Source organism: Vidua macroura, chromosome 6, assembly GCF_024509145.1.
Source record: "Vidua macroura isolate BioBank_ID:100142 chromosome 6, ASM2450914v1, whole genome shotgun sequence".
NCBI classification, from domain to species: Eukaryota; Metazoa; Chordata; class Aves; order Passeriformes; family Viduidae; genus Vidua; species Vidua macroura.
The window spans coordinates 57726-78083 of NC_071576.1; the positions used below are offsets into that span (position 1 = coordinate 57726).

A 20358-nucleotide genomic window follows, 5' to 3' on the forward strand; every position below is an offset into this window, starting at 1 on the left:
TGATGGCGAGCCTCTAAGGCTCAGAGAACCCTGCAGGAACAAGATGCTAACTGAATGACCTATTCCAAGCAAGGCAGAGAAGGATGCCCGAGAACCCTAGCGTCAGAATGCTCTACGGATCTCCGCATCGCTACGAGTCCTAATCTGCTAGAACGCATCCTTGCCGTCACTATTGTCACAAACCACAGCTGTCGAGAACAGCCCAGAACAAGACCTCAAAAGACATCTGACCGGATGCTACTCTGATGCCTGTCCGGGCTCCCGAGCCAAAGGCAAGAAGGAATCGGCACGGGGCCGAGGAACACAGAGATGAAAGATGCAAAGATGGACGCCCGGGCTTCCGATAAGCCCCTCAAAGGACTAAGGCAAAAGACACAGAAGGCACGACAGACAAGTGACACACCGTGCACCGGCACTGCTCTGCCCTGAGCACTTCAGCACTGTGAGGCTTTTCCTTTATGTGGCCTAAAGGGCCACCCCCATCTCCAAAGCTGCCTCCAAAAGCCCTCCCAGCGCCTCGCTTCCATCCCCTCTCAGGGTCCCAGCCCTCGACTTATCTCTCGGACGTCCGGGGACGAGAATCCACGTCCGGTGCCGAGGAAGGCCGCCTCGCCCGCTGGCAGTCTCCTAGAGTCAGCGACTGTGGCCCCTTGCTCAGCTACAATCAAGAACACCAAACATCACTGCAGGATCTTAGCTGCACAGCGGCCAATAACCAATAACAATTCTGCTACTCACCGTTCTCCTAAGAACGTCCGCCTCATCTGGCCGCGCCCGGAGGCCGATGCCCTCGCGGCAGGGTCTGCCTGGGTGAAGAGGAGACGAGGTGACGTGGCATTGCTGAAACTCGAGTGGACCCTGGCTCCTCCTCCCTAGCTCCCCGACTTACAGCAACTCCTCGGCCGCTCCTGAAGGCTCCCCAGGTGACACCTTCAAATGACAAAGATCAAGGCTTCATTACAGTTCCGTGCACTGCTTCCCGAATTCCCACGAGAGTGACCAAGCGGGGGTCTGCGGCCCCGTTGCTGAGGGGGGTCTCGGCGTAATACGAGCGGACCGCCTAGAGCACGCAAACAAGAACGGAGCCTAAGAGCTGCACCGGGAATTGAGACCGGAGCAAGAACAACTGCTGCCTGCCACCGCTCACTGCTCACCTTACCCACTTACCTTGACTGCTAGTATCTGGCTTTAGTTCCTAAAAATAACAACAAAGAAAATAGCTGTAATACAGAGGCACCATTTCTACTCCCCCTGCAAAGACAAACGGTGACTGACCTTCTCGGGGGACCCCCCTCACCCGGGACGGGGCCCTCTGCCACGGATTCCATCTGGCTGCGTCTGAAAGAACGTTAGCACAAAAGTCAGAGCACTGCAGGATAACTTAACAGCTCCAGATAGCCTTCATCAATCTACAGATCCCATCTAGAGTCCAAATACACCCCACATTACAAATTTCCAGGCCCCAGGACACGCCCCATTCTAGACCTACACCAGGCTATGCAGCAGGGCAGAGCAGCTCCAGGCCAAATACCCAGACACCCGTGACACAGAACAAGACAAACAAGGGGACACAACACGGGGAGAAAGCTCTGAGCGAGAAGAATGCCCTCAGGGAGCCAGAGACTGCAGAATGAGATGACCTAGCTGAGACTGATGGCGAGCCTCTAAGGCTCAGAGAACCCTGCAGGAACAAGATGCTAACTGAATGACCTATTCCAAGCAAGGCAGAGAAGGATGCCCGAGAACCCTAGCGTCAGAATGCTCTACGGATCTCCGCATCGCTACGAGTCCTAATCTGCTAGAACGCATCCTTGCCGTCACTATTGTCACAAATCACAGCTGTCGAGAACAGCCCAGAACAAGACCTCAAAAGACATCTGACCGGATGCTACTCTGATGCCTGTCCGGGCTCCCGAGCCAAAGGCAAGAAGGAATCAGCACGGGGCCGAGGAACACAGAGATGAAAGATGCAAAGATGGACGCCCGGGCTTCCGATAAGCCCCTCAAAGGACTAAGGCAAAAGACACAGAAGGCACGACAGACAAGTGACACACCGTGCACCGGCACTGCTCTGCCCTGAGCACTTCAGCACTGTGAGGCTTTTCCTTTATGTGGCCTAAAGGGCCACCCCCATCTCCAAAGCTGCCTCCAAAAGCCCTCCCAGCGCCTCGCTCCCATCCCCTCTCAGGGTCCCAGCCCTCGACTTATCTCTCGGATGTCCGGGGACGAGAATCCACGTCCGGTGCCGAGGAAGGTCGCCTCGCCCGCTGGCAGTTTCCTAGACTCACCGACTGTGGCCCCTTGCTCAGCTACAATCAAGAACACCAAAGAAACCTGTTACCATAATCAGTATTTCACAGATTCTCTGCAACAACAAACAAAACATACACGACAATCAAACAAACTAAATGAATAAAACCTCTATTATACAATAAATAATAATGCAATTTCCAATATTATAAATACCTCACTGATTAACTACAGGACAGTACCTAAAACCCATCAAAATGAACACTACATACTCACACTTATAAAACCCACTCCAGCAGAATTATAAACCTACCCTCTACTTCATGGTATGACCCATATAGACTTTTGTAGACCTTAAACAACAGATCCTCTTAAAATTGTACTGTTTTAATTATATTTTTATAGCATAAAAATATTACTACATAGTAAAAAAAAAAAAATTAAAACAAAAAAATCTAGCAAATTCCACAACAAAAAATATTCAACAAAACTCAATCCCAAAAAACCCTTGCCATCAGCACCTGAAACAAGAACCATAACATTCAAGAAGTACACCATGTCCGTTATCATACATCAACTACGAACGAAATAAAACGATACAATCAATTCCTAAAAACCACCTCAAAGTCACAACATCAAGGAACTTTGGAAAATTAAAAGCCGCGGTCCCAGCACCGGGCGGAAGGCGGCTTCCGGTAAGAAAGCGGCTCCTCCGGCGGCTCCTGAGGGCTGCAGGGGGCCCCGGCGGCGCCCGAGCCCCGCGCCCGGAGCGGACGGAGCGGCCGGCACCGGCCGGCACCGGCGCAGCGCCCGCGCCGCCTCTCCCGCCCGCCGGCCCGGCAAAGCTCCCCGCGGCTCCGCACGCCTCGCTCCGGCGCGGCTCCGGCAGTCCCGCGCCAGCCCGGCCGCGCCCAAGTCCCCTTCCACCTCGGCAGCTCCCCAGGCAACGCCAGCAGCTCCCGCGCCACAGCCTTGGCTGCCGGGCCAGGGGCAGAAGAAGCGCCCTCCAATGCAGCGGCACAGCCCGATTCCAACCCTTCAAACGCTGCGAGAGCTGCAGCCTCCTTCAATTCAACCCCCGGAACTTACGCCACACTCAGGTGCTCGCCTCACTTCAACAAGGGCAAATAAATGTGTTCTCCCCTTCAGTTTCATCCCCTGTAAGAGCAGAAAAGAAAGTACTTTCCTCAAATGATGGTAAAAGGGGGATTTTTACCGCAATCCAAACCCTTTACAAGGACGGACAACACGTCCCCTACCAACTACCCCCTCCATTTAAACCTCAGGATGATGAAAATGGGGGGGGGGCTACCCTCAAGTCAAAACCCAGCATACAACAACAATATTTTTCCCCTTCTATTTGAAATAGAACACAGGGATTCGCTGCCACCCCGGGATACCCCTAACACCCTGGAAAAGGCATGTTTTCCTTCAATCAAGACCCTCAAAACCACGAGTGCACGGGAATCCCACCCAGTTCAAACACAGGCAATAACGGAAGAGAAGTTGCTTCCCTCATTTTGAATTTCTTTTGTCTTAATAAACCCTAGTTTGTTTGGGTTTTTGGGTTTTTTTTTGTTTTTTGTTTTTTTTTTTGGTTTTTTTTTTGGTTTTGGGGTTTTTTGGTTTTTTTGTTTTTTTGTTTTTTTTTTTTTTTCGGGGAGCAATGGGGAGGGATTGGCAAAACGAAATTTAAAAGGGAAAGGAGAAAAGTCCCTGCTACAAAGGCACACCGTCTCACCTGTTTGGCTGCTGTTTCCCGGCACAAAGGTTTGTCCCTCGGCACCTCCTTTGAGCAATGCTCCAGGTATCCAAGCGATCCCCCAGACCCTGTCTGAAGCTCTCACCGTCCTTCCATGAGACAACCCCGGGAGCCCCCCCCCCCAAACTCCTCTTCCCCAACAGCTCCATGCAAGAGTGAGCTGAGGCAAACCCCCTAAAACAGCCGCCGGCAGGAGCCGCCCCCTCATCATCCTCACAGCTCACACCTGGGGCTGCTCTGAGCCCTCATCATCCTCACAGCTCACACCTGGGGCTGCTCTGAGCCCTCATCATCCTCACAGCTCACACCTGGGGCTGCTCTGAGCCCTCATCATCCTCACAGCTCACACCTGGCGCTGTTGCCACTCTCCAACAGCGCCTCTCCCTGTCCAGCACACAGCCCACTTCTCACAGACACACACCAAGCAGAAATCCACTAGGGGTGTTGGCTTTTCTTAGTCCGTCTGGTTAGACGATTAAAACACGCACATGCATTGATGGTCATTGAGGGAAAGCTTTCCAGTGGACAAAATAGTCATTTTGGAAGCACACTTTGATACACCTTCAGAAAAAGCAGAATCAGCACCAGCTCCTAAGACCCTTGCTGAGGAACCCAGCCCTCCTTGGGACACCCAAAGCAGCAGACCTCGAAAAAGGAGGGGAAAAGTCAAGCTTGGAGTGGAAAAAGAGAACATAAGTACACCAGCCTTTCAAAATGCCTGCACACAGCAATAGTGGGAACCAGTCACATTTCTCCTTTCCTTGCTTTCTGTGATGACATAAATATGAAGTAAAAACACGTTAAACAAAAGGCAGAGCTAGGATTTTACAGGTCTTCATTTTGGCAGTCTGGATGACAAACGCCTCTTACGGGACTGCGACACGTTTTGGGGACTGGCAGAGAATGGAGGCAAAAGGTGCCAGAGCGCCCTTTCTATTCCCTTCAGCCCCTGCAGCTGTTCTGATGGTTTCAGGGCACTTGCTTGGTTCATTCCTAGATCAAAACGTTATGGCATTATTTTCAAAACTACTACCCATGCCCAGTCAGAGTTTCCTACATTCCTGGATACAAATGAGTGGATAGAGAGAGGGTTTCTTTCCAAATGAATTTATCAATACTTTCCTATTTTTACCAATACCTATAGAAACATTTGCCAGGATTTAGTAGTATTCTACACACCCCCCTCCCTGTGCATTTTGGGGCAGCTTTGGGTCCCTCGGGAGGACGGCACCCGGCAGGACCCCCCCTCATTCACCACCCACCTGCTCCTCCGCCGCAGCGTGCGTCCCTCTCCTAGGGACCTTGGGGTGCCCCAAATGACACCAGAGCCCCGAGTCTTCACCCCTTTTTCCTGGCCCCCAAAGAAGGCACAGAACGAGTCTTAACTGCCCCGGACAGCAGCCCAGCACTTGCTTCCATCCCTTTCCACATGTACATCCCCCCCGAAAGGGACTCTGCCGCAACAAGAAAGGGGGGCAGCCCCCAGAAGGGTCGAAGCTCCTGCCCAGCCTCGCTGTCACGGGCGAGGGGCAGAGAGAGAGAGCGGCAGAGACGGCGGGGACGCGGCACGGACGGCACGGCACCGAGCGGGGGCCGCTCTCAGCGCGATGCCGGCAAAGCCGCAGGTCCGGCGGGGCCGGGCGGGGTTTGACCGGCACGGGGGGATCCGCCGAGAGCCTCCGGCCCCGTGCGGGGACTCCCGCAAGGGCCCGGGGGCGCCGGGCTCCGGCCCTCTGGGCTTTATTCTCCGGCGCCCCCGGCCCCGCGGCTGCGGGCAAAGAAGGAACGGGGCGACGGCAAGAGAGGAGGGCTAGCAGGGCGTGAGACAGCGTATGGAGGGAGGGAGGTCGGGCTGTGGAGGAAAGCGGGAGGGCAAGGGAAAGGCCGGGAGCGGGGAAGAGGGACGGTGCACAGAGGAGGGAGAGAAGAGGAATAGAACGGAGGAGCGGGATAGGGACAGGGCAGTGGGGGTCGGGTTTGCGAGGGAGGGGAGGGTCTGGGGGACAAAGAACAGGAATACGGGGAGGAGGAAGGAAGGGTAGAGGGGGGGACGGGAGGGGAGACCGAAAAGGGAGAGAAAGGGGTCGGCTTTGGGGAGAGAGGGAACTAAGGGATAGAGAGAGAAAGAAGGGGAATACGGGAAGGAGGAAGAAAGGAAGAAGGATTGGTAGAGAGAGGGACAAGAGGGGGAGCCTCAGAGAGCGCCGATCCACCCCGAGCCCGCCCCGGCGGCCCGCCCTGCTCGGGATGCTGCGCTCGGCGGAGCTCGGCTCGGTTCGGCCCCACTCGGCTCCTCGCCTACACTCGGGCTGTTCTCCGCTAGACTCGGCTGGATTCGCCTCTTCGGCGCAGCTCGGCTCGCCTCAACTCGGAGCCGCTCGCTCCGCTCGGCTCCGTTCGGCTCCGCTCGGCTCCCCGCGGCAGCGCGCCTCCCGCGCACGCGCACAGCTCGCCGCTCTCCTGCCGCCGAGCCCCGCGCCCGGCCCGGCCGGCGCACGGAAACCCCCGCGCCACATCAGAGCCAGCAGTTTCTGCGCTAAACCCTTTCTGTCCTAGAAGGAGATCAACTCCTCTACCTCCTTCGTCTCCTCAGTTTTCTTCTTTGATTTCAAAAGCAGAGTTACAAAAACCTACTCAACTACAAGACTCAGTAAGTAGCCGAGAAAGTAGTCCCGTCAATTTCAGAACCTAAAGAACACGTTATACTTAAGTTTCCACACTTCAAAAAAGAAAAATCACACACGAGTCCTACTCACTGTGTCAAGCCTTATTTAAAACACACAAAAAAACCCCTAAAAGAAATAGTTCCACAACCAAAACAGAACAAGTAACACTAACTAAAACCACGCATCCAAATACACTGTTTATCAGTCACCAACCCGAAAAATCTCTTTTCAACGTGTCTCGTTTGTATACCTCCTCACAACTAACCTTATCCTTTACAAACACTAAATTGCAAATCAAAAAACTTACACATAACATAAACTCTTCAAATAACATTTATACACTCATACCCCAAATTACAGGTAAACCACCAAAAGTAAAATTACTCAAATCATTACAAACAAATACTTGTACAATATTTAGTTACAAAACAACCCCCAAACCACACAAAACCACAAAGAAGTTACCTCAAAACAGCAAACCTACAATTTAAAACAATTAATCCACTAAGACCAAACTTAACAATAATACATTAAAAAAACACCAAAAAAAACCCCAAAAAAACCACAAACAACCAAAAAAAAAAGAACACCCACCCAAAAATACCCAATCGCTCCAACACAAATTTACTTCTCAGTATCAAAACAGTACGACCTTTTAATAACCTAATTCTATTATTTCTGCATCTCTTTTAACACCTAAAATAACTACAACTCACACTTGAACCACATTAAATGAACTTACTTATTAACTAGCCAAATGAAACAATAACACATCTATAACATTAAATAAATTACTGCCAAATAGGAACATCTTTAAACATACTACCTTACAAAATAAAACAACTGTTCATTTTTGATTATTCACACACAATCATAAATATAAAACATTTAAAAAATATATAAATTGATGAAATCACAAGAAATCAATTTACAAAAACATTACAAAAATTTTAAATTAATCAATCACACATAAATAAAAAATAACGAAATAATATTTTCAAGAATTAAAACATCACTAAATAACTTAAATCATTATTAAAAACTAAAATACTAATCTTATTAATAATTACCGCTTTTTATCTCCCCTACCGATTTAAATTTTTACATAGAACTCTACAAAAATCCTTAACAAGTAGATTTATAACTTAAATTTAAAACATTTATAGATAAACATACTTCATGAATAATCTACACACCAAACAACTAAACTAACAAGAAAAACCTAATAAAATACTAATATATTCATAACATCAAAACCCCAAATCATTAACATAAAACCCCATATAAACACATGAAAATACCTACAGTTAAAAAAGACGTACCTTAATGAACAATATTCATAGCTTAATAATTCATTACAAACTCTTACCAATTAACGATTAACATTAATTACTTGATACCAATAAAATACAAGAAAATGTTACTTTAGCCAATAACTATAATAAAATCTCAAAACTAATAACTTAAAATCTCACTTTATTAAAAATATAAAACGGTGAAGCAACGTATCATCAAAAATCCCATTATTATCACTACACAGCTATACGTATATACATATATCTATATACAGATAGATAGATCATATATCCATCTCAACAGCAGCATCTGGGACCGATTCCTGTTTTCTCTCTTGTCTCCTAAATTTATTAGCCATAGAGGATGGAGTAAGGAAATCATTTTATTTATCACCTTGTTCTCCAGAAACCTGAAAAACAAAATAAAACAGAACAAAAAGAAAAAAAATAAAAGAAAACCACATTTGAAAGGCAGATCCTCACCAGCAGCTGGTCCATCTCCTACAGGGGACCATATTCTAGGGCACTTTTGGTGCACTTGCCTGAACCTGTCAGGGCACTCTGTGCCTGCAGAAGAGATTTTTTTTTGTCAGGGAGAGGCAAGGGGAGGAGAAATAACGTTCTAGACAGCTCAAATCCATTACTGTGCCACTTCCTGTGCAGCAGGTCCTGTGACAGGATGGGAACTGAGGCTGCTTGAAATTTAAAAGCTAAAGACACCAGCACAAGGTGTCCTTTTGCTTTGTCAAGGAAGTGATTCCCAAATCACACAGCCCCCCCACCATCGTCCCTCCTACCACCACCTGAAAGCCTCTTGATTCTCTTCTCAAAAACACAAGGGACACCTCAGAGTTCAGCAAGTTCTGCCAGTGCAGCCCTCGGTGCCCCCGTCTCCAGGTCTGTCCCCCTTGCTTTCATCCTCTGCCACGTCATTCTTCAGCCGTGGACAGGAAATTGTCCCCATTTCTCCCGTACTTCCCTGGTTACCTTTTCTCTAAGCCGTGCAGGACCCACGAGAGGAGGCTGTGATCCTCTATCAGCTCATGGGCAGCTCTAGAGGTGACACGGGCAGCACTCTGTCATATCTCCAGAATACGACGCTGAAACAGAGAATGCAACTTGTTCTTTTACAGCCAAGATCTGATTATCTAAAATAAAATGAGCAATTTGGCTGGTACCCGATCAACTTCCAGCTAAAATGAACACCGCCTGTTCTCAGCAACTCCAGAGAAGGAAAGACATTCTCCCTTCAACGCTTCGCACCACAGGTGCTGCTCTTACAAGAAGTATTCAGGTAGCAAGACAATTTTCTCTTTTTGTCCGAGGTTTTGATACCTGAAATCCTCAGGGTGGATGCTCCCAAACCTGAGAGCTCCCGGCAGGCGAGTTTCCCTCCTGCCGAAGCACTGTGCAGGTGACAAACGTGCTGGCTGGGGAAATAGAGACCCCAAAAAGAAAAGGCCCCGACTGCAGGAGCAAAACCACGGCACCCCCGTGAGGCTCCACGACGGCAGGAACCGGTCCCAGTTTCAGGGGATAAGGATGGGACCGGTTTAGACACAAGCAAAATTATTTCCCCATCCACACATCCACAAAACCAACAAGGAACAGATTTTCAAGAGGACCAAGGCAGAATCAGCTATTCCTTTCTGTTTGGTACTTGAGATCTCGAGGCCAATACAAGCTTTTGTGGTTTTGGGGTATTTGGGAACTGTTCTTTTTCAATTCTTACCTGGGAGCCCTGGTCACACAAAGGACTGCTGAAAAAGGCAAGAATGACCCGGAAAATCCTCTGGTAGACATAAAGCTCACAGCAATGTTTGTCACGCAGCCCTTCCCCAAGAAATCTGAGGATCCACTCGCGCTCTGTTTTCTACGGGAAGCCACAAAGAAAAACACCACTGTCAGACATTCCGACATTTCCAAAGGATACCTGCTCCTAAGAGCACAAAACCCCGGTTCCCTCCGAGTGCCAGCTCAGGGCTCACCACAGCTTCTTCTGGACTTCTCCATTTCCATTCCTACCAAATTTAATCGCTAACATCCACTGGGAACAGTCAGTCTGCAGCCCAAACATGCAGTGGAAATGGAATTTTAGAAGTACCTGTTTCTAAAATACTTCAGTTGATCTCAAAGTTACTAACCTAAACTCCTTCAAACAACTTGTTCACGAGGAGGCAGGGATTGATTCAATACTCACCAGCCCATCTGGCCAAGGTCAGAGCTCTGTGCCCACCCAGGACACGGCAGCCAGCAGGGACCCTTCTCCCACTCTCCAGCACGGACCTGTGAAGCCAGGGAGAAGTTTACGGAGCAGCAACAGCCAGAAGATGCTCTCTGCTTCCGTACGCTCTCTGATCCATCACTCCCAAGGAAAGTCCCCACGGATCGGAAGCAACCACCTCTCATTTCTCCTCCGCAATCATCACTGCCTTGCCTTTCTCTGCAAGCGTTTCCTCCCGTGCCCGTCCCCAGAGCACCTTTAGTCCATCTTTTCCTCCCAACCGCAGCTCTCCAGCACAAATGCCACTCCTCACACAGACAAAGCAAACACTCATCTGCCTCAGCTTTTGGCCTAGAAAGTAAAAACCTCAACGCCTCCGCCTACGTGATTAAAACACAGAGACGCACGGGTGGACATAGATGGAAAGCTTTTCAGGAGAGAAAAGAGCTGATTCGCTAGCACGCCTCCATACAGCTTCAGAAAAATCAGAATCCACAGCAACTCCTAAGACCCCTGCTGAGGAACCCAGCCCTCCTGGGAACACCCAATTCAGCAGCCACGGGAAAAGCATGGGAGAAGCCAAGCTTGGGGTGAAAAAAAGATGACATCAATACAGCAGCCTGTAAAAAGCCTTCACACAGCAACAGTGGGAACCAGTCCCATTTGCTCCGTCCCTGCTTTTTGGGATGACACAAACAGGAAATGAAAACACGTGCAACACAAGGCACACCTATAGGGCGTACCAGGTGCTCCTTTTGGCAGCGTGGATGACAAAGGTCTCTCTGCGCACTTACAGGCAGCCCGGTTGCAATCCATCCTTAGCCCAAGCCTTCCTCGCCTCCCATTCGCCAGCGCTCTGCTCTGGCCTTTGGAGCGCTGGCCCCGTCCTCCCGCAGCAGCACGGCACCGGAACACAGCGAGGCAAAGCGTGCCGGAGCCGCCCGTGCTGTCAGCGTACCTGTCAGCTCCCGGCGGTGGGCAACTCCGGCCCTGCGGGCAAGGGGGAGACGGCTCGGGCACCTCCAGCGGCTGCTCTGCCCCGATGCTTTCGCGTTCTCCTGCATTTCCCTGCAGCGGAGGGGGTCCGGGACGGGGGCGGATCGTGTCAGAGTGGAGACGGCGGGGAAGCACGGGGAGGCGGCGGGAACGCGGCGGGACGAGACAGGGACGCGGCGGGACGGCGACGACTCGCTTGACCTTCCAAAGATGGCGGCAGGAGGGGCGGGGAAAGCCGGGGCCCCGCTCCGCCGCCCGCGCGCCGCCCCGGCGGCATTTTCCGGCACGCGGTCGCTTCCAGCGTCTAGAGAGGGACGCGCGCGGGGATCGGGAAAGGGGAGTGCAGCCCTGTTCCGACGCCGCTCGCCCCCCGCCCGCCGCCCCCGGCCCGTGAGCGCTGCGACCGCGCCTCCGCCGCCCGCCGAAACCGGCCCCGCCGGGCCGCCCTCGCCGCTGCCGTTCTTCTCGGTTCTTCTCGGTCCGGGCCGCCCTCGCCGCTGCCGTTCTTCTCGGTTCTTCTCGGTTCTTCTCGGTTCTTCTCGGTCAAGGCCGCGGGAAATCCCGGCGGGGCGGCGCCTGCGTGGCGCGCGGGCAGTGCAGCACGCGGACCACGATTTTCCCGCGCTTTTTTTTTTTTTTTTTTTTTTTTTTCTATCCGCCATATTGAGAAGGTCAAGAATGTCCCGGCCGCCGCGACACTTCCAAGATGGCGGCCGGGTGAGGCCCTCGGAAGGGAGAGGCGATTTTGCCGATGCCTGTCGGTGCCCGCTCACAACCTGACCGCCCGCGCAGCCGCTGAGCTCACGGTCCGTGGCCACGACACGGGAAAAAGCGAAAAAAATCCCGCGGGGCGGCGCCGGCGTCAGGGTGGCGTGCAGGCTGTGCAGTAAACAGACCGTGGTCCTCGTTTTTCCCGCCTTTTTGCCGCCATATTGGGAAGGTCAAGCGAGTCCGCGACAACCCACTCCCAAGATGGCGGCCGCGGGAGGACCTCGGGCGAGGGCTGCAGTCCCGCACTCTGGCCACAAGGCGGCGGCACTGCCGCCCGCCCTGGGGCTGCAGGCGGGGAAGGCGCGCAAAGAAGAACAGGCGCGACCCCCTTCAAAACATCCTCTGCAATAAATGCCCCTAAACAGCCCGCACGAAACCAAAAAACACCGACAAAAAAAAAAAAAAAACACCTGCCTCTAACCCAATAATAACCAAAATAAAAAAATCTTTTCTTTTAAGCTATATTTCAATCTATATTATTTTTATATTTTTTATATTTATATTCACATTTTGATTTAAAATGTATACTGATGTATAATGATAATTTTATAATTTCTTACATTCATTCATATTACTTAAAGTTTATTTTATTTTATATTTTTATGCATGTCTTAATATATTGATTACATATTTCTATATTTAGATTGATATTTCTAAAAGGTTTATATTTTTAAAAATAAAATCCCTGCATCTATCCAAGTAAAAACCTAAAAAAAACCCCACTTTCTTTTAAACTGTTTGTAAATTTATCTATATATTTTTCGCATTTATATTCAAATTTGCATTTTAAAGGTAGATTGATAGATGTCGTTATTTATATTCTATCTCTTCCTATTACTTATTTTTACTTATATTTTATATTTTTATATCTATCTTTATACATTGATTATATATTTTTATATTTAGAAGTCTATCAAAATAAAATGTATATTCATATTTTTTTAAATAAAAACCCTGCCTCGAACCAAATAAAAACCAAAAAAGCCCTTTCTTTAAACAATATTTAAATATTTATAGCATATTTTCATCATTATAATCACATTTGCATTTATACTTTCTATGGATGGATTATATTTATAAATCTATATAATATATATAATAAGATAACAAGATAGATAAAATATTATATATATTATATTTCATACATACTGCTAATACTTCTATTTACTTACATTTTAATTTTTATATAGATTTTAATGTACGTATGATATACGTCTATACATAGATTTCTAATTTATTTCTATTTCTAATTTTTACAATAAAAACCCTGCCTACTAACAAATACAAAATTTTAAAAATCCTTTTATTTTAAACTATATTTGAATGTTTCTATATTCATGCTTTTGATATTTACATTTATATGCTCTTGTATATTATATTACAGTATATTGACGTACTATATTTAGATATATATAATATATTACATGTAATGTGGTATAATAAGACATATACACTAGAATATCTATTAGGTATTGTATCGATTTCTGTGATTTTGTATTTTTTTCTATTTTATATTTATATATACACGTATATTAATTATACATTACATCCTCACAGCGCATACCTGGGGCTGTTCTGGCTTTCTTTCCAAATGAATTTAGCAATACTTTCCTATTTTTACCAATACCTATAAAAACGAAACATTTGCCAGGATTTAGTAGTATTCTACACACACCCCCCTTCCTGTGCATTTTGGGGGCAGCTTTGGGTCCCTCGGGGGGACGGCACCCGGCAGGACCCCCCCTCATTCGCCACCCACCTGCTCCTCCGCCGCAGCGTGCGTCCCTCTCCTAGGGACCTTGGGGTGCCCCAAATGACACCAGAGCCCCGAGTCTTCACCCCTTTTTCCTGGCCCCCAAAGAAGGCACAGAAGGAGTCTAACTGCCCCGGCCAGCAGCCCAGCACTTGCTTCCATCCCTTTCCACATGTACATCCTCCCCGAAAGGGACTCTGCCGCAACAAGAAAGGGGGGCAGCCCCCAGAAGGGTCGAAGCTCCTGCCCAGCCTCGCTGTCACGGGCGAGGGGCAGAGAGAGGGAGCGGCAGAGACGGCGGGGACGCGGCACGGACGGCACGGCACCGAGCGGGGGCCGCTCTCAGCGCGATGCCGGCAAAGCCGCAGGTCCGGCGGGGCCGGGCGGGGTTTGACCGGCACGGGGGGATCCGCCGAGAGCCTCCGGCCCCGTGCGGGGGGACTCCCGCAAGGGCCCGGGGCCGCCGGGCTCCGGCCCTCTGGGCTTTATTCTCCGGCGCCCCCGGCCCCGCGGCTGCGGGCAAAGAAGGAACGGGGCGACGGCAAGAGAGGAGGGCTAGCAGGGCGTGAGACAGCGTATGGAGGGAGGGAGGTCGGGCTGTGGAGGAAAGCGGGAGGGCAAGGGAAAGGCCGGGAGCGGGGAAGAGGGACGGTGCACAGAGGAGGGAGAGAAGAGGAATAGAACGGAGGAGCGGGATAGGGACAGGGCAGTGGGGGTCGGGTTTGCGAGGGAGGGGAGGGTCTGGGGGACAAAGAACAGGAATACGGGGAGGAGGAAGGAAGGGTAGAGGGGGGGACGGGAGGGGAGACCGAAAAGGGAGAGAAAGGGGTCGGCTTTGGGGAGAGAGGGAACTAAGGGATAGAGAGAGAAAGAAGGGGAATACGGGAAGGAGGAAGAAAGGAAGAAGGATTGGTAGAGAGAGGGACAAGAGGGGGAGCCTCAGAGAGCGCCGATCCACCCCGAGCCCGCCCCGGCGGCCCGCCCTGCTCGGGATGCTGCGCTCGGCGGAGCTCGGCTCGGTTCGGCCCCACTCGGCTCCTCGCCTACACTCGGGCTGTTCTCCGCTAGACTCGGCTGGATTCGCCTCTTCGGCGCAGCTCGGCTCGCCTCAACTCGGAGCCGCTCGCTCCGCTCGGCTCCGTTCGGCTCCGCTCGGCTCCCCGCGGCAGCGCGCCTCCCGCGCACGCGCACAGCTCGCCGCTCTCCTGCCGCCGAGCCCCGCGCCCGGCCCGGCCGGCGCACGGAAACCCCCGCGCCACATCAGACCCAGCACTTTCTGCGCTAAACCCTTTCTGTCCTAGAAGGAGATCAACTTCTCTACCTCCTTCGTATCCTCAGTTTTCTTCTTTGATTTCAAAATCAGAGTTACAAAAACCTACTCAAGACTCAGTAAGTAGCCGATAAAGTAGTCCCGTCAATTTCATAACCTAAAGAACACGTTATACTTAAGTTTCCACACTTCAAAAAAAGAAAAATCACACACGAGTCCTACTCACTGTGTCAAGCCTTATTTAAAACACACCTAAAAGAAATAGTTCCACAATCAAAACAGAACAAACAAGTAACACTAACTAAAACCACGCATCCAAATACACTGTTTATCAGTCACCAACCCGAAAAATCTCTTTTCAACGTGTCTCGTTTGTATACCTCCTCACAACTAACCTTATCCTTTACAAACACTAAATTGCAAATCAAAAAACTTACACGTAACATAAACTCTTCAAATAACATTTATACACTCATACCCCAAATGACAGGTAAACCACCAAAAGTAAAATTACTCAAATCATTACAAACAAATACTTGTACAATATTTAGTTACAAAACAACCCCCAAACCACACAAAACCACAAAGAAGTTACCTCAAAACAGCAAACCTACAATTTAAAACAATTAATCCACTAAGACCAAACTTAACAATAATACATTAAAAAAACACCAAAAAAAACAAAAAAAAAAAAACCCCAAAAAAAAAAAAAAAACCCAAAAAAAAAGAACACCCACCCAAAAATACCCAATCGCTCCAACACAAATTTACTTCTCAGTATCAAAACAGTACGACCTTTTAATAACCTAATTCTATTATTTCTGCATCTCTTTTAACACCTAAAATAACTACAACTCACACTTGAACCACATTAAATGAACTTACTTATTAACTAGCCAAATGAAACAATAACACATCTATAACATTAAATAAATTACTGCCAAATAGGAACATCTTTAAACATACTACCTTACAAAATAAAACAACTGTTCATTTTGGATTATTCACACACAATCATAAATATAAAACATTTAAAAAATATATAAATTGATGAAATCACAAGAAATCAATTTACAAAAACATTACAAAAATTTTAAATTAATCAATCACACATAAATAAAAAATAACGAAATAATATTTTCAAGAATTAAAACATCACTAAATAACTTAAATCATTATTAAAAACTAAAATACTCATCTTATTAATAATTACCGCTTTTTATCTCCCCTACCGATTTAAATTTTTACATAGAACTCTACAAAAATCCTTAACAAGTAGATTTATAACTTAAAACATTTATAGATAAACATACTTCATGAATAATCTACACACCAAACAACTAAACTAACAAGAAAAACCTAATAAAATACTAATATATTCATAACATCAAAACCCCAAATCATTAACATAAAAACCCATATAAACACATGAAAATACCTACAGTTAAAAAAGACGTACCTTAATGAACATATTCACACCTTAATAATTCATTACAAACTCTTACCAACCAATTAATGATTAACATTAATTACTTGATACCAATAAAATACAAGAAAATGTTACTTTAGCCAATAACTATAATAAAATATCATAACTAATAACTTAAAATCACACTTTATTAAAAATATAAAACGGTGAAGCAACGTATCATAAAAAATCCCATTATTATCACTACACAGATATACGTATATACATATATCTATATACAGATAGATAGATCATATATCCATCTCAACAGCAGCATCTGGGACCGATTCCTGTTTTCTCTCTTGTCTCCTAAATTTATTAGCCATAGAGGATGGAGTAAGGAAATCATTTTATTTATCACCTTGTTCTCCAGAAACCTGAAAAACAAAAGAAAACAGAACAAAAAGAAAAAAAAGAAAACCACATTTGAAAGGCAGATCCTCACCAGCAGCTGGTCCATCTCCTACGGGGGACCATATTCTAGGGCACTTTTGGTGCACTTGCCTGAACCTGTCAGGGCACTCTGTGCCTGCAGAAGAGATTTTTTTTGTCAGGGAGAGGCAAGGGGAGGAGAAATAACGTTCGAGACAGCTCAAATCCATTACTGTGCCACTTCCTGTGCAGCAGGTCCTGTGACAGGATGGGAACTGAGGCTGCTTGAAATTTAAAAGCTAAAGACATCAGCACAAGGTGTCCTTTTGCTTTGTCAAGGAAGTGATTCCCAAATCACACAGCCCCCCCACCATCGTCCCTCCCACCACCACCTGAAAGCCTCTTGATTCTCTTCTCAAAAACACAAGGGACACCTCAGAGTTCAGCAAGTTCTGCCAGTGCAGCCCTCGGGGTGCCCCCGTCTCCAGGTCTGTCCCCCTTGCTTTCATCCTCAGCCACGTCATTCTTCAGCCGTGGACAGGAAATTGTCCCCATTTCTCCCGTACTTCCCTGGTTACCTTTTCTCTAAGCCGTGCAGGACCCACGAGTGGAGGCTGTGATCCTCTATCAGCTCATGGGCAGCTCTAGAGGTGACACGGGCAGCACTCTGTCGTACCTCCAGAATACGACTCTGAAACAGACAATGCAACTTGTTCTTTTACAGCCAAGATCTGATTATCTAAAATAAAATGAGCAATTTGGCTGGTACCCCATCAACTTCCAGCTAAAACGAACACCGCCTGTTCTCAGCAACTCCAGAGAAGGAAAGACATTCTCCCTTCAACGCTTCGCACCACAGGTGCTGCTCTTACAAGAAGTATTCAGGTAGCAAGACAGTTTTCTCTTTTTGTCCGAGGTTTTGATACCTGAAATCCTCAGGGTGGATGCTCCCAAACCTGAGAGTTCCCGGCAGGCGAGGTTCCCTCCTGCCGAAGCACTGTGCAGGTGACAAACGTGCTGGCTGGAGGAATAGAGACCCCAAAAAGAAAAGGCCCCGACTGCAGGAGCAAAACCACGGCACCCCCGTGAGGCTCCACGACGGCAGGAACCGGTCCCAGTTTCAGGGGATAAGGATGGGACTGGTTTAGACACAAGCAAAATTATTTCCCCATCCACACATCCACAAAACCAACAAGGAACAGATTTTCAAGAGGACCAAGGCAGAATCAGCTATTCCTTTCTGTTTGGTACTTGAGATCTCGAGGCCAATACAAGCTGTTGTGGTTTTGGGGTATTTGGGAACTGTTCTTTTTCAATTCTTACCTGGGAGCCCTGGTCACACAAAGGACTGCTGAGAAAGGCAAGAATGACCCGGAAAATCCTCTGGTAGACATAGAGCTCACAGCAATGTTTGTCACGCAGCCCTTCCCCAAGAAATCTGAGGATCCACTCGTGCTGTTTTGTACTGGAAGCCACAAAGAAAAATACCACCGTCAGACATTCCGACATTTCCTAAGGATACCTGCTCCTAAGAGCACAAAACCCCGGTTCCCTCCGAGTGCCAGCTCAGGAATTACCACAGCTTGTTCTGGACTTCTCAATTTTCCATTCCTATCAAATTTAATCGCTAACATCCATTGGGAACAGTCAGTCTGCAGCCCAAACATGCAGTGGAAATGGAATTTTAGAAGTTGCTGTTTCTAAAATACTTCAGTTGAACTCAAAGTTACTAACCTAAACTCAAAGAGGAATTGTAGCTAGCCGGGGCAGAACATTCTCTTCTCGTGCTCACAGAGCATACGCAGCACAACTCCTTGTGCGTTTAGTATTAAGAAGACAACAAAAACCTCACAGAAATAATAACATTTTGAATTCCTACATGAAACATAAGAAAGACGCTTCTAATTAACTACCTGTGGGAGAATGAGGTCTCATTGTATTTTTGCGGCTGTTTCTAATACATTTCTGAAGAATTACGGGGTACCTAAAATGGGACTCTCACCTCAAAATCAAAACTGTAGAAAAGCTGGAGAAAACCCGGTACCTTCCTCAGGTCCAAACACCGGTGCGACAGAAGGAATCTCTTTACCCTTATGTACACGTGCTCCTCTGTAAAGAGAAAAGGCTGGCATGGTGGAGGAGGACAGCGCTCCCAATCCACAAGCCCGTGCTGTCAGCGTACCTGTCAGCTCCCGGCGGTGGGCAACTCCGGCCCTGCGGGCAAGGGGGAGACGGCTCGGGCACCTCCAGCGGCTGCTCTGCCCCGATGCTTTCGCGTTCTCCTGCATTTCCCTGCAGCGGAGGGGGTCCGGGACGGGGGCGGATCGTGTCAGAGTGGAGACGGCGGGGAAGCTCGGGGAGGCGGCGGGAACGCGGCGGGACGAGACAGGGACGCGGCGGGACGGCGACGACTCGCTTGACCTTCCAAAGATGGCGGCAGGAGGGGCGGGGAAAGCCGGGGCCCCGCTCCGCCGCCCGCGCGCCGCCCCGGCGGCATTTTCCGGCACGCGGTCGCTTCCAGCGTCTAGAGAGGGACGCGCGCGGGGATCGGGAAAGGGGAGTGCAGCCCTGTTCCGACGCCGCTCGCCCCCCGCCCGCCGCCCCCGGCCCGTGAGCGCTGCGACCGCGCCTCCGCCGCCCGCCGAAAGCGGCCCCGCCGGGCCGCCCTCGCCGCTGCCGTTCTTCTCGGTCATCGGGTCCCTTTGCTCTCCCGAATCTCCTTCACCCCTCCCCTCTATTTACAGACACCGCCCCGCTTGCCGCTCGCTCCCGCGCCTCGCCCTTCCCACGCTCGGCAGCCGTCCTTCCCCCCTCAGCCGGCACCCAGCGGCGAGGGGCAGGGCGCTGGCTGGGGGCGGCTGCAGTACCGCTCTCTGTCCACAAGGCGGCAGCACCGCCGGCGGCCACAGCCGGGGGCTGCCGCTCGCCCGGAGGGAAGGGAGGCAGAAAAGAACGGGGGCGATCCCCTTGGAAAAATCCTGAAAAATAAAGGGCCCAAAAAACATCCGCACACAAACTAAAACACACTGCCTCTAACCCAATACAACCCCTCCAAAATCCTTTTCTTTTAAACTCTCTCTAACTATCTTTCATATTTATACTTTTCACATTCCCATTTATCATGTATATTGATGCATGATGTTATTTCGATTCTATATTAAATATCTTCCTATGACTTCTATTTATTTCTATTTTATCTTTTTATAGATCTAGATATATATATGATACGTTTCTATATTTCTATTGCAAAAATAGTTCTGTTATTTAAAATAAAAGCCCTGCCTGTAACCAAATTCTAGCTCTATGATATTAATATTAACGATCTCTTATTTAAAAGAAAAATGCTGCCTGAAACCCACCCGCCCGCGGCGCAAGTGTGGCAACAGCCCGTGTCCGCAGTACTGGCAAGGCCGCGGGAAATCCCGGCGGGGCGGCGCCTGCGTGGCGCGCGGGCAGTGCAGCACGCGGACCACGATTTTCCCGCGCTTTTTTTTTTTTTTTTTTTTTTTTTAATCCGCCATATTGAGAAGG

The 20358-nt window shown here is 48.7% G+C and overlaps 2 long non-coding RNA genes across 2 annotated transcripts; both read right to left on the minus strand.

The window, feature by feature from the left end:
• Positions 1-637: 637 nt before the first annotated feature.
• On the minus strand, positions 638-921 carry LOC128809143 (uncharacterized). Its single transcript, XR_008437631.1, has 3 exons — positions 890-921; positions 739-806; positions 638-658 (listed from the first exon to the last, which is right to left on the minus strand). It is a non-coding gene; the product is annotated as an uncharacterized LOC128809143 (long non-coding RNA).
• Positions 922-9058: 8137 nt separating this feature from the next.
• Positions 9059-19002, minus strand: LOC128808979 (uncharacterized). The gene is made up of 3 exons (XR_008437588.1): positions 18830-19002; positions 18151-18292; positions 9059-9073 (listed from the first exon to the last, which is right to left on the minus strand). It is a non-coding gene; the product is annotated as an uncharacterized LOC128808979 (long non-coding RNA).
• Between the last annotated feature and the right edge of the window lie 1356 nt (positions 19003-20358).